This window comes from Natrix helvetica (genome assembly GCF_964273705.1).
Source record: "Natrix helvetica genome assembly, chromosome: W".
In the NCBI taxonomy this organism is placed as follows: domain Eukaryota; kingdom Metazoa; phylum Chordata; class Lepidosauria; order Squamata; family Natricidae; genus Natrix; species Natrix helvetica.
This window is the reverse complement of record NC_138555.1, coordinates 67,613,102-67,626,913: the sequence shown is the minus strand read 5'-3', so window position 1 is coordinate 67,626,913 and position 13,812 is coordinate 67,613,102.

Sequence of the window (13,812 nt, the reverse complement as noted above, 5' to 3'; positions counted from 1 at the left end):
CTCAAGCTCATCTTGCTGTCTGTCTTTAACATCTAAATGATTGTCTAATTGTAAATGATCTCAACAGGTCCTCATCGAAGGTCCACGGGGAAGCTGGCCCTACCTCTGCCCTCCGTTGCTCTACCCACTCGTCGCCCCGCTGCGCATCCCATATCAGCGACCGTAAGTCCACAGGCTTGTGAACTGCAGCGAAGGAGTCGATGGGTAGAACGGTCCGGGGTGGAAGCGTGTCTGCAGGGTCAGAGTACTCTGGTTTCCTGGATAGGGCATCCACGCTTTGGTTCTGCGCACTAGGAATGTAAGTCACTTTAAAGTTGAACCGGGCAAAGAACAGACACCACCGGATCTGGCGCTGTTCAACTTGCGCTCCGTTGTCAGAAACTGTAAATTCCTATGGTCCATCCGGACCTCGACTTGATGCCTGGCCCCCTCCAGGTGATGCCTCCAGGCCTCAAACGCCACCTTGATAGCCAGCAACTCCTTCTCCCAGATGGTGTAATTGCGCTCGGAAGGACTGAGTTTCCGAGAGTAATAAGCGCAAGGGAAAAGGGTACCATCAGGGGCATGAGCCTGCAGCAACACCGCACCCACCATGATGTCAGACGCGTCTGCCTCCACCACAAATGGACGATGGGGATCAGGGTGCTTCAGGATCGGCTCCTTCGTAAAGGCATGCTTCAGGGCCATGAACGCCTGTTGCTCCGTGGGCCCCCAGCGAAATGGCACTTTCTTTTGCAGGAGCCGAGTGAGGGGCGCAGTCAAGAAAGCAAAGCTGGGGATGAAGGTCCAGTAATAGTTGGCAAACCCGAGGAGTCTCTGAACATCCTTCATACGTTGAGGAGGTTGCCAACTGTGCAACACCTCCACCTTGCCCGGCTCCATCGCAATTACCTCAGGGGAGATACTGTGCCCCAGGAACTCGATGGTAGTCTGCCAGAACTGACATTTCTCCAGCTTTGCAAATAAACGATGTTCTTGGAGTGGTTGCAAGACCAGGCACAAATGTTGTTGATGATCCTTCCGGGATGTCGAGTAGATCAAGATGTCATCCAGGTAAATGACGACAAACTGATCCAAGAGGTCCTGGAAGATGTCATTCATGAAGTGTTGGAAGACTGCCGGGGCATTGGTCAACCCAAACGGCATGACCGTGTATTCGAAATGTCCGTACCGGGTGCCAAAGGCCGTCTTCCATTCGTCCCCCGCCCTGACTCGGACCAGGTTATAAGCCCCATGCAAGTCCAGTTTTGTGAACACTGTCGCCTCACGGAGCCGCTCCAAAACCTCAGGAATCAGGGGCAGCAGGTAACGTTTACGTACCGTGATGGAATTCAGGCGATGGTAATCACAGCAAAGTCTCAGATCCCCCGTCTTCTTTTTCACGAACAAAACCAGGGCAGACAATGGCGAAGACGAGGGCCGGATAAAACCCCGGGCGAGGTTCTTGTCAAGAAAGTCCCGCAACGCAGCCAACTCCGGCTCAGACATAGAGTACAGGCAACCCGTAGGGAGCTTTGCATCAGGTACCAGGTCGATGGGACAGTCATAAGGCCAGTGCGGCAGCAGTTGAACCGCCTCCTGCTCACTGAAAACATCCGCGAACTCCGCTAAACCCGGCGGCACTGCCACCTTGGGCGAGCTGGGTACCTGGGCCGCACAGACCTGCCGGGTGTGGTCGACGCATTGCAGGGATGGGAACATGATCAGGTTCTGCGACCAGTAGATCTGAGGATCGTTCTCCCGCAGCCAAGCCAAGCCCAAAACCACGGGGAAATGCAGGCCCGAAGCCACGTAAAATTGAATGGCCTCCTCGTGCTCCCCGAGGATCAGGTGCAACGGCTGCGTGGCGACCTTGATAGGCCCAGACAGAAGCAACCAGCCGTCAATGGTCTCGACCCGCATCGGTGGGTCCACCAGACACACAGGGATGTCGTACTTTGTAGCAAACGCCGCATCCATAAAGTTCATGGTAGCCCCACAATCGACCAAGGCATGGGCCGGAATTCCCTGCGGACTACCCGACAAGAGGATGTGTGCTGCTAAGACCATGTGCCGTGGAGGCCCGTCAACCTCTGTTTCGGCCTGCGCCCGACCTAAGGACTCCCTCAGATCGGGCCCTGCCTGTTTCCCGACACGGTGTTCCGTTGCTGAGGGGAGGCCGCAGGCCGCACAGCCCCCCTACTCTTTTGGGGGCAAACCAAAGCCAGGTGTCCAGGACCCCACAGTAGAAACACAACCACCCTGCATGCCGTCTGTCCATCTCCGTGCACGACAAGCGGGGTTTGACAGCACCCAACTCCATGGGCTCCTCCCGTGCAACTGTAGTCTCCTGAGGGACTGGCACCCTAGTGGTCTCGTGGGACGCGCGGCGAGGCCTCTGCAGCCGGGCGTCTATCCGGAGGCACAAGTGGACCAACGCGTCGAACGTCGGTGGCCTGTCCACCCTCACCAGCTCATCCTGCAGTTCATCTGACAGCCCGTCCTGAAACTGTCCATGAGGGCTGGCTCATTCCAAGCTGAGTCCTGACTAAGCAGCCGGAATTTGCTGACATAATCCTGCAAGGAGCCATGGCCCTGCTGCAGTGACTTAAGTAGTCTGGTGGCTGTTTCCCCCTTAATGGGATCATCATACATCAGCCTGAGATGGTCACAAAAGCCCTGGAAATCATCCAGCAGAGGGCTAGGCTGAGATAGCAACGGAGTAGCCCAACGAGCTGCTGTGCCTGAGAGCAAGCTGATAATAAATCCCACCTTCGTCCAGTCGGTGTGAAAGTCCTCCGCTCTCAAGCTGATAAACAGCTGGCATTGTCCCAAGAATGCTGCAAACATAGCTTGTTTGCCATCAAACTTGTCTGGTGTAGCCACTGGGCATTTCCTCTGTGGCTGGGGGAGGGGGGGTTAGCAGACCCCTGGAGCTGAGCTACTTGCCCCACCAGCAAAGCCAACTGTTGGGCCAAGTGGGCATTCTCAGCATGTAGTTGTTCCATTGTAGCTGAATGGAGCTTTGTTTGGGGCAGGAATCAATCTGTTCTGACCCCCTCTCTTCATACACCAAAGCATGCCGAGACAAAGATACTGCAAGGATTTATTAACACACAGACTAGACCTTGGCAGCAATCCAACACAGACTAGACCTTGGCAGCAATCCAGCACAGACTAGACCTTGGCAGCAATCCAGCACAGACTAGACCTTGGCAGCAATCCAGCCTGCCAAGTCAGCCCCGATAGCTTCTCCAGCTCTAGTAAATACGTTGATTCCTGCGAACAGTTTGCACAAAGTCATTTCTTTTTATACAGTCTTGAGAGGAGCCGAATTACAACCACCAGAGTTCAATTATCTCCTGTAACTGCGTAGCTGTTCTTTACGTCTATTAGCCCTCCGTTGCCGGGCATCCAGAACCACCTCCCTTGTCTCCTCCCCACTGCTCCAATGCATGATGTCAGGAGCACGCTCCCTTTGGCTTTCACCACTGCTCCATGCCTCAGGTGCCTCCTGGTGGCCAACCAGCCTCTCTGATCCCTGCTCAGAGTCGGAACCCTGTCCAGGGTCCTCCACATCTTCCAGAGCCGACTCATCAGACCCTCGTCATCAGAGTCTGGTTGCAGCTCCAACGGCTCCTGCTGGGTCACAACACTGGGCAGTGCAAAATTTCAGTGAAGATGGAGGAAGAAAAGAAAGCTGCAGAGAAGGCCACAGACGACGGATTGCCTACCTATATCAAGACCATTTATGTGCTTTCTAAAGCTGCAGTCAAGGCGGCAGAGTTAACTCTGAAAGGTGAAGCCTCGGGATTTATCACCTCTAAGAAATTTCTGCTGGAGAGGCAGGGGGGTGCCAGGGAAGCTCCAACACACAACTGGAGGAGGTCAGAGCAGACACCGGTTAGCAGATCTGATGAATGGAGATCCCAGCCACCCTCATGCAGTCATTCTCTGACCGGCCTCCCAGACCAATTTGGACAGCTAAACATGAGTGGAGTCAACCCCCTCTTTAGCTCAGGACCACCTAAGTGGACCCTGGCCCAACCCACATTCTCCTTCCCTAGCAGAGACTCTGCAACACACTGGAGTGGAGATTTTGGCTCCTTCCACACAGCGACCAGCAAGTCAACCCAACCCCTTGCTACTGGAGCAAAGCCAACATCAGCGTCCCTCCCTCACGAAGCGCAGACAGACCCTCCATCGAAATGGGGAATTCAATCCAGCCAGCAGAAAGGGCCCTGGGGCACATCTCCCCTTAGCCAGCCACCAATGTTCGGGCTGCAACCTGTGAATGCCAATGCCAATTGGCGCCTCCCCTCCTCAGCAGATGATGCCATTTCAGATAAATGGACCGGGGCAGCCCCAGGGACTGGGGCCCCCACTGGTTCCAGCCCCACCAGCAATGCCTCAGCAGGCTTTGGCCCAGCCTCCTGCCCTGCTGGCTCCCACGCCCCCACAGTTCCAGGCAACATTTGATGGGACACCAGAGAAGATAGCTTACTTCCTGAATTGAGTCTGGACATACATTGATCAGGTTGGAGCAAAATACCCTTCCAAAAGAGAATTGATTCAAGAAATAGCAGCGGGGATGAATGAGGGGGAGGCTGCACAATGGATAGCGGAGCTCCACGAGCAGGCAGCTTTTGAGCTAGAAGATGCAACAGGGTTAATCCAACTGATGTGCGCCTGATTTAGCGAAGTAGCCCAACATGTGGAAGCAGAAGAGCAGATCAAGGGATTGCGACAGGCTGGTCGTCCCGTAAAGGAGTTAGTTTGGGAGTTCAGAAGAACAGCTGGAAGACTAAGAGACTGGCCAGAAAGACTCCTAGTCCACATGTTCAAAAACGCCTTAGATCCCAAACTGAAGCAAGCTTGCAGCATACAGGGGGTCCCAGAACGAATCCAGAATTGTTATAACACTGCAATCATACTGGACCACGATCTTCACCCTCATCGAAAGCCTGCTGCAGGGAAACCTGCTAGAAGGCCTTTGGGCCGCCGAATGCAGACGCAGTGAGCTGAGAAGCCTCCACACACACCCTTCCCTCGGGGGGGGGGGGGGCAATGAAATGGTGCCGAAGCAGTCAGCTGGGCCACAGAGCATCAGAATGCCTGGCTCCAGCCGCAGTCCCACAAGTGTGCCCATCACCCACCAGCGCGACAAAGAAAAAAACCCAAAAGCCACCAAAAAAGAGTTGGCTGGTACAACAACCTGAGAAGCATAATCTCCAACCTAAGGAGATAGAGAGTCTGACCATTGGGGAAGCCCCATCCACCTCGGAGGAGGAGGAGGAGAAGGAGAATACTGAAGACGACCCAAAGGTGAGTGCACCCATCCACCCCTTTACCATCAAATCCAAACTCCAAGTGGCCAAAATGGGGGTGGAAGGAGAAGTTGGGGCAATCATGGACACCAGCTGCACCTGATGCTTAATCAGCATGTCGATTGTGGAGCAACTGGGCATACGCACAAGACCCCTAGCCCATCCCATTCGGTTTGAGCAGGTGGATGGAACGCTAATTTGGGGGGGGGGGCAGTCACATGAATTACCGAATTGGTAAAGTTACAGATAGGCCACCTGTTGTGGCCCAGCCGGTGCCGGTGCCGGTGCCGCTGCCACCAGACTCCGAGAGTGATAGTCCATACGAGTCAGCTCCAGAGGAGATGGGCGATCCTGGACAGGATTCGGAGGCTGAGCAGGGATCCGAGAGTCTGGTCGGCCACCAGGTGGCGCCAGAGGCATGGAGCAGCGGTGAGAGCCAGAGGAGGAGGACTCCCGATGCCCTGCCTTGGAGAAGCGGGGAGGACTCATGTGACAGTGACTCAGAACTTAGCAGGGCGTTTCTAGATGCCCGTTTCCGGCGTGCCCAGAGACGCAAGGAGCGTGGGCATAATTATAGGCAGTAAAGAGCTCTCAGGTGCTGTTTGGGAGATGCCCTTTTTAGGTTATAAAAGGGTTGACTCTGGAGAGGCTCTGCGTAGCAGTCAACAAAGGACTTATGCCAGAAGCTCTAGTCTGGGATCCTGGCAAGCTGGATAGCTGCTTTTGTGTTCTGTCCCTGTGAGTTTTGTCTTGGTGGCTTGCTGCCACGGAACCTCTTGTCTGTTCGTGTAATAAACCTTGTTCCCTTGTACTGTTCCGGAGTGTGTGTGCTGTGTGGGCAACGGAGGAAGGGGGGTCAGAACACCACCACTATGAATTCCTCAGATTCATCATGCCTCCAAGAATGCAGGAATCAATTATCTTGGGGCTTGCATGGGTGGACAAGTGGGCGCCTACAATAAAGTGGGAGGACGGCGTTAGGAAATTGATTATCAGCTTTGGGCCACTACCACCAGTGGAGCCAAAGGGCCACCCAGGGACAATTGAACCCAATAGCCAAGACCGCCCAGAAACTGCAGCACCTGCAGCAGACACCAAACCCCCAGGGATCCAACAAGTACCAAAAGACTATGGGACTTGGTGGGGGTGTTCAGTGAGGAAGATTTCAACTATCTTCCCCCTCATCGACCCACAGATTGTGCAATAGAATTCATACCTGGGGCTACTCTACCAAAACCGAAAATGTACTCCATGACTCCCAAGAAGATGGTTGAATTGAGGAAGTACATCAACATCAATTTGAAGTGGGGCTTTATTGAACCAGCAAAGTTGAAAGTAGCAGCCCCAGTGCTCTTCAGAGAAAAGAAAGATGGCGGTGTTCATCTTTGTATTGATATGTGGGTGTTGAACACCGTATGTGTGAAGAACACCTATCCCCTCCCCCTCATGAAAAATATGTTGAACCACTTGGCTAAAGGCAAGGTGTTCACCAAGCTGGACTTGAGAGAGGCATATTACCGCATACGAATCAAAGAGGGAAATGAATGGAAGACCATTTTAACTGCCCCCTTGGCAGCTTTCAATTCAAAGTCATGCCATTTGGGTTACAAGGAGCACCCGCAGTCTTCATGCAGTACATAAATGAGGTATTACATGAGCACGTGTACCGTGGAGTGCTCGTTTATCTCGATGACATCTTCATCTTCTCTGAAACCCTGGAAGAACACGTGAAGCTGGTGCGGCAAGTCATAGAAAAACTTCTAGCTGCCAAGCTATACACAAAGTTATCGAAGTGTGAGTTCCACTGAGGCAGCAGGTAGGTAGGTACCTTACCTGAAGGGTAGGGGAGCCCCTCAGGCTCCCTTATATCAGAAGGATATTCAAGTCAGCATATTATTGACTTTTGATTTGAGCTGCTTAGTAACTGTTACAAATTATGCGGAAACAGAAGTTGCAAAATGCTTCAAGAGACGGACAAAGGAAACAGATATGACTTGTGCAAGATATGAATCTGCCAGCTTGTGTATTAATAAACTGTTGCATTAGGAGGGTGCTGATGCCCACGGTTTCACTTCTGCTTATGTACTTTTCCAAAAGGGTACTTTCCACATTTTTATGTATACTGTGCAATATTATCAAATATGGTATGTAACCTCCCTTGATCCTCCCCCAGTACCTCCTTTTTCTCAGAAGTACACACCTGTGTAAACCCCCTGAATTCAGGTGGGTATAAAACCCCTGTCCTGGGCCTAGCCAGGACAGTTCAGACTTTGCTGTGTTAATGCTCTGAACTCGGATGCATCAATAAACCTGTTTTCTCTCAAACCTTGTGGTCTCACGTCCCATTCCTGGCGAATTGAGGTCTTAGGCCCCAATCCGCCGCAACATTTCTGGTGACTCCGCCGGGACGGTGAGGGGTCTTGGGACCCTCTGGTGTGTCCACCCCAGTGTCGGGGCCCGGTTGGTCCAAGGGAACTTCCCTGGCGCCAACGGACCTTTGCTCCGAGGGATTTCCAGGGGACCGAGGGCTACAGCACCAGCGGCTGACAACTCCAAGAATCACTGAGAATGGACCAGAGACCAGGAGCTCCGAAACGCTGGCCAGCCGGGACGAGGGGATCCACTCAGGCAAGTATTGTGGGATCCCCACCCCCCACCCCTGAACTAGAGCTGGACTCATTACAGAGCCGGACCAGAACGCCCGGATTCCTTAGCGAACCGGAGGCGCGGGCTGATCCCCTGATGCTAACTGAACAGGTACCTCTGGTTGGATTGTCTAAGCACAAGTCCTTTGTGAGGCTATTGCGGTTCCCTACGGTGACCCTGGTGATCAGGCACCCTGGGCCAGTAGCAGGTGCATGAGTCGTTCGCAGTTCCCATCGGTGACCCTTGTGATCGGGCTCCCTGGGTTGGACGGCTGAGTGTGTGTGTGTGTGTGTGGCGTTCGCAGTTCCCATTGGTGACCGTGGTTATCCGGCTCCGTGGGTCGAACATGTGAGTGAGATTTTTTTGTTTTGTCTGGGACCCCAGGAGGACTATGGGTGGTAGCGAAAGTGCCCCCTTAACCCCCCTCCAATGCATGTTACAACATTTTAAAGCTGAATTTATGTCTCAGGACTATGGCATCAGGTGGAGTAGGCATAAACTCAGGGTATTTTGCGAATCAGAATGGCCCACTTTCGGGTTTGACTGGCCAGCTGTAGGTACTTTCGATCCCCAAATCACTCTTAGGGTCCACCAACTGGTGTTTCATCCCCAACTGGGGCATCTAGATCAGGCCCCCTATATAGACATGTGGTATTATCTGGTACGTAGACCCCCTCCATGGATGAAAAAATGCCAGAATAAACAGTGCACAGTCATGATGTCTCGCACTTTAACATTAAAACGCCCGCCAAAGAAAATCCAGCCTGTAATGCCTAGCGCTCCAGAAGAACTCCCCCACCCTCCGCCTTATGCAATCTCCCAAGACGTCGCACCTCCGGTGGCTACTGCGAGGCCAATACCTTTGCCTGCTTGCCCATCGCCGTCCGTCAGTAGCCCCCGCCAGCGTAGTGCTAGCGTATCGGGGTGCGCTTCAGGAGCCACCTGGATGGAGGACAGACTGGATGCTTTATCCTCCGTACTCTTGGCCACAAGCTCCTTCAAGGGCTCACAGGATCTAACTGCCACTGAGCTCCCGGATTCCCCAGAACCCAAGGAGGAGATGGGATCAGGAGAAGGGATGGAAGCAAGTGGAGGAATACCAACTGAGGAGATGCAAGACCCCCCCCCCCCATAGCCACGCGCACTAGGGCTAGGCATCCCGAACCCACCATAACGGCCCCGCTGAGAAGAGTGGACCAACTCCTGGTGGATCACGATGACCCAACTAAGGTGGTGGCCAGCCCCTTGTTCCAACACGTTCCTTTTTCTACCTCGGATCTCCTTAACTGGAAGATCCACTATGGCCCTTTTAGCGAAAAACCCAACGAAGTGGCGGATCTGATTAAAACCATCATGGACACCCATAATCCGTTCTGGGGGGATCTCCAACAACTGCTAACCACTCTGTTTAATCCAGAAGAAAGGGAGAAAATCAGGATAGCAGTCGGTCAGATCCTGAAGGCTGAAGTCCCTGCACAATCCACATTGGCCCAATATATGGACGTGCGCTTCCCCTCCCAGGATCCCCACTGGGATCCTTACGATCCCCCACAGATGGAAAACCTTCGCTGACTCCAACAGCCAATTATTAGGGCTATCCGGATGGCTGGCAAACCAACCACCAATATGTCAAAACCTTCCCTTGTCCACCAGGAACCCAACGAAAGCCCTGAAGCTTTCTATACCAGACTCATTGAAGCCTACCAAATGTATACACCTATAGACCCCACTATGCCTGAAAACGCTCGAATGTTGGCTATGGCTTACATCTCTCAAAGCGCTCCGGACATATGCCGGAAACTTCAAAAACTTGAAGGCGCTTTAGGGAAGCCCATGAGCGAATTAGTGGAGGTAGCTCGTAAAACATTTGTGAACAGGGAAGCGGTGGAGGAAAAGAAAAAAGACTTAAAAATGCAGCGAAAAGCCGAATTCCTCGCAGCAGCCATAATGACGATGCCCCAAGGGGAAGGAAGAGTGAGAGACAGAGAGATGGGAGCGTCCCTGGGACGCAATCAATGCGCTTATTGTCACCAGCATGGACACTGGAGGGAGGAATGCCCCCCAAAAGCAAGGGATGGCGGGGGGTCCGCGAGAGGATCTGGACGACCCAAGCCACCTAGAGACCCCCGTCTACGCCCCAGCGGTCATGGACGCGGAGGAAGACGAGGGTTCCATCCCCCAGCCCCCTTGATGCAGCTGACCAATATAGATGAGGAGGACTGAAGCTGACCGGGTTCCAGAAGCCTCCCTGAACCTATGGTCCTCATTAAAATTGGAGGCACAGAAATTCCCTTCCTGGTAGACACGGGAGCTACACGCTCGGTGCTTACGAAACCCCTGGGCCCCCTCTCTAACCAATCAATCAACATCCAAGGGGCGACGGGAGGCCCCCAGAAGCATTCGCTCCTGAAGCCCCTACTCTGCTCCACGGGAGGGCATTCCATTATACATCAATTTGTGTATTTGCCTGAATGCCAGCTCCCCCTGCTGGGCCGAGACTTACTTTGCAAACTCCGAACCCAGATTTTCTTCAATGAAGACGGGGAAATGAATCTTAAATACGGCCAGGTTAACTTAGAAGTACCCTGGGAGGAGGCCTGGAGAATTATGACCGTCATACAAGTAAGCGGAGACAAGTGGCGTGAATTTAGAGTACCTGAATTATGGGTGGAAGATAACTCCCCCAGCTTCGCAGCCCACCATCCGCCTATCATAGTTGAGGAGCTCCCAATGAAAGCCCCTGTCCGGATACAATACAATACAATACAATACAATACAATACAATACAATACAATACAATACAATACAATACAATACAATACAATAGTAGAGTTGGAAGGGACGTTGGAGGTCTTCTAGTCCAACCCCCCGACTAGGCAGGAAACCCTATACCGTTTCAGACAAATAGCTATCCAACATCTTCTTAAAGACTTCCAGTGTTGGGGCATTCACAACTTCTGGAGGCAAGCTGTTCCACTGATTAATTGTTCTCACTGTCAGGAAATTTCTCCTCAGTTCTAAGTTGCTTCTCTCCTTGATTAGTTTCCACCCATTGCTTCTTGTTCTACCCTCAGGTGCTTTGGAGAATAGTTTGACTCCCTCTTCTTTGTGGCAACCTCTGAGATATTGGAACAATGCTATCATGTCTCCCCTAGTCCTTCTTTCTCTTAAGCTAAACATACCCAGTTCCTGCAACCGTTCTTCATACGCCAAAGGGCATATCCCCGACCCATAGTAGCAGCCATCCAAGAAGTCATTGATCTGTATTTGGACCATCGGATCCTGGTTCCCACCGATTCAAAGTGGAACACTCCAATCCTTCCGATCCCCAAGGGAGAGGGGCGCTATAGAATGGCACAGGATTTACGTCCCGTCAATGCAGCCACAGTCACGATCCACCCCACCGTTCCAAACCCCTATGTATTATTAGGACTGATTCCTCCAACCGTGCGATGGTTCTCAGTCATAGATCTTAAGGACGCTTTCTTCGCCATCCCCATCCACCGGAACAGCAGACACCTATTTGCTTTTGAGTGGGAAAGCCCCGTCACGGGTCTCAAGCAGCAATATACTTGGACCCGTCTCCCACAAGGCTTTAAAAACTCCCCCACCCTCTTTGGAGCAGCCCTGGCTACGGATTTGGAAGCGTTGCAGATTCCCCAGCCTGATGTATTGTTACAATATGTGGATGACCTATTGGTTACTGGCCACAATCAGGAACGCTGCCACAAAAATACATCAGCCCTGTTGAATCTCCTACAGGAGAGGGGATATAAGGCTTCTAGAAAAAAGGCCCAGTTAGTCCAAACAGAGGTCAGATATCTGGGATACGATATACAACAAGGACAAAGGGCATTGGGACACGAAAGAAAAGAGGCCATTTGTCAATTACCTACACCAAGGAATCGAAAGGAACTTAGAGGATTCCTAGGAGCAGCAGGGTTCTGTCATATTTGGATTCCAAATTTCACTTTGCTGGCTAAACCATTGTATGATGCCACTAGGGGACACAAGAAGGAGCCTATGCACTGGGGAAAGGAGGAACAAGCCAGCTTTTTGCAGCTTAAACAAGCTCTCACCCAGGCTCCCAGCTTGGGCCTCCGGGACTTAGACAAGCCCTTTCACTTGTTTGTTGACACAAAGCAGAACATGGCTGTGGGGGTATTGACTCAGAAATTCGGTACCTGGCACCGTCCAGTGGCCTATTTGTCCAAACAATTGGACCCGGTAGCAAAAGGATGGCCGGCCTGCCTTAAAGCGGTTGGTGGCACGGCGCTCCTCACCCAAGAGGCCAACAAATTGACGTTTGGCCAGGAACTAGACATCTACACCCCGCATGCCCTTAAAGCGGTCCTTGATCGAAAAGGCCATCAGTGGCTTACAAATCCCCAGATGCTCAAATATCAAGGCTTAATCACTCATAATCCAGCTGTTCGGCTGATTCAGTCACACGCCCTCAACCCGGCTACCCTCTTGCCCGAGCCTGATGGGGATCACCTGGAAGCTCCATTGTGCTTTCCACGCAGCATCAGGCGGCCGCGTTGAAAGAATGAACCACACCATTAAGGAAAAGATAGCCAAAATTTGCCAGGAAACCCACCTGAAGTGGCCTGATGCTCTTAGCATGGCTCTCTTAGCGGTACGCTGTGCACCTAGCAAGGATCTTGGTCTCTCGCCCTTTGAACTTTTGTACGGACGGGTGCCCAACCTCCTCGCCCCTCAAATGCAGCCTACTGCTTACATTGCGGATTCGGTTAAAATCAAGCAGCTACAGACCCTGAATGCCATAGTCCTCAAATTGCAAAAATATGTATTGTCATGTCGGCCTCATCTCATTGTGACTCTGGTCCACAACTTCCACCCTGGCCAAGTGGTCTGGGTCAAGGACTGGAAAAAGGAGCCATTGGGCCCCAAGTGGAGAGGACCGTATACTGTTGTTATCTGTTCTCCCCTTGCTGTTAAGGTTGCGGAGATTAAACCCTGGATTCATTGGTCGCGAGTAAAACAAGCAGCCCCTCCTCAGTGGCACATTGAGGCAGATCCACGCGATCCCTTGAAAATCACTCTCCGCCGCCGCCAAGGTCCATCGCCTGGGACGGTCACCCCTCCTGACGACACTCCGGCAGCTGTCTCTCTACGGATGGGTGACGAACACTCCACACCCCCTGCAGGTGGCACTCCGGATGCTGTCACCCCTCGCATGGGCAACGTACAGCGTCTCCCGTGGAACCTGCGCTCGTCCCGAGCCCCGAGGAACCACAATGGAAAACTCCCAGCGACTGCGTCAAACCGCCTGGATTAGGAGGGGCCTCATGCCCACTTTCTGGGTCGTGGTCATCCTCCTTATTATCTCAATTGTGATTAACTCTATGTATCTGTACCAGACCCTACGCACCAAGAGCCTTAAAGAACAACAAGTTAGTGATCTGGGACCCCCACTGGGCTTTCCTGAATCAGTCACTCCTCCAAAAGGGGGGAATGGGATATGTCCGCCCATATATGAAACAATGGGGCCGGGGCCGTTTCCACCCTGTCGCAGCTGTTTTATGTATGGGCCGGGGGGGGGGGCACAGTTCCTCCACAGTGACTCATGGTTTCCCGAATGCCATAAGGAGGAAAGTTTGTCCCCTTGTGAGTATGAGAATACTAACTATTGGCAGTGCAGGATTAACCCAAACGGTACGAAGTGGGCCCCGGATCACCTCTATAACTCATCTGTCCTATGTCACCTCTTAAGGCCCATTCCTGAGATAATCCCAGGGATACAACTTTCAGGAATAAAACATCCCAGACACAAACGTGCACAAAACACCAATAAAACAGCCAAATCGGGTATTACGATTCTCGACAAATCTGGGGA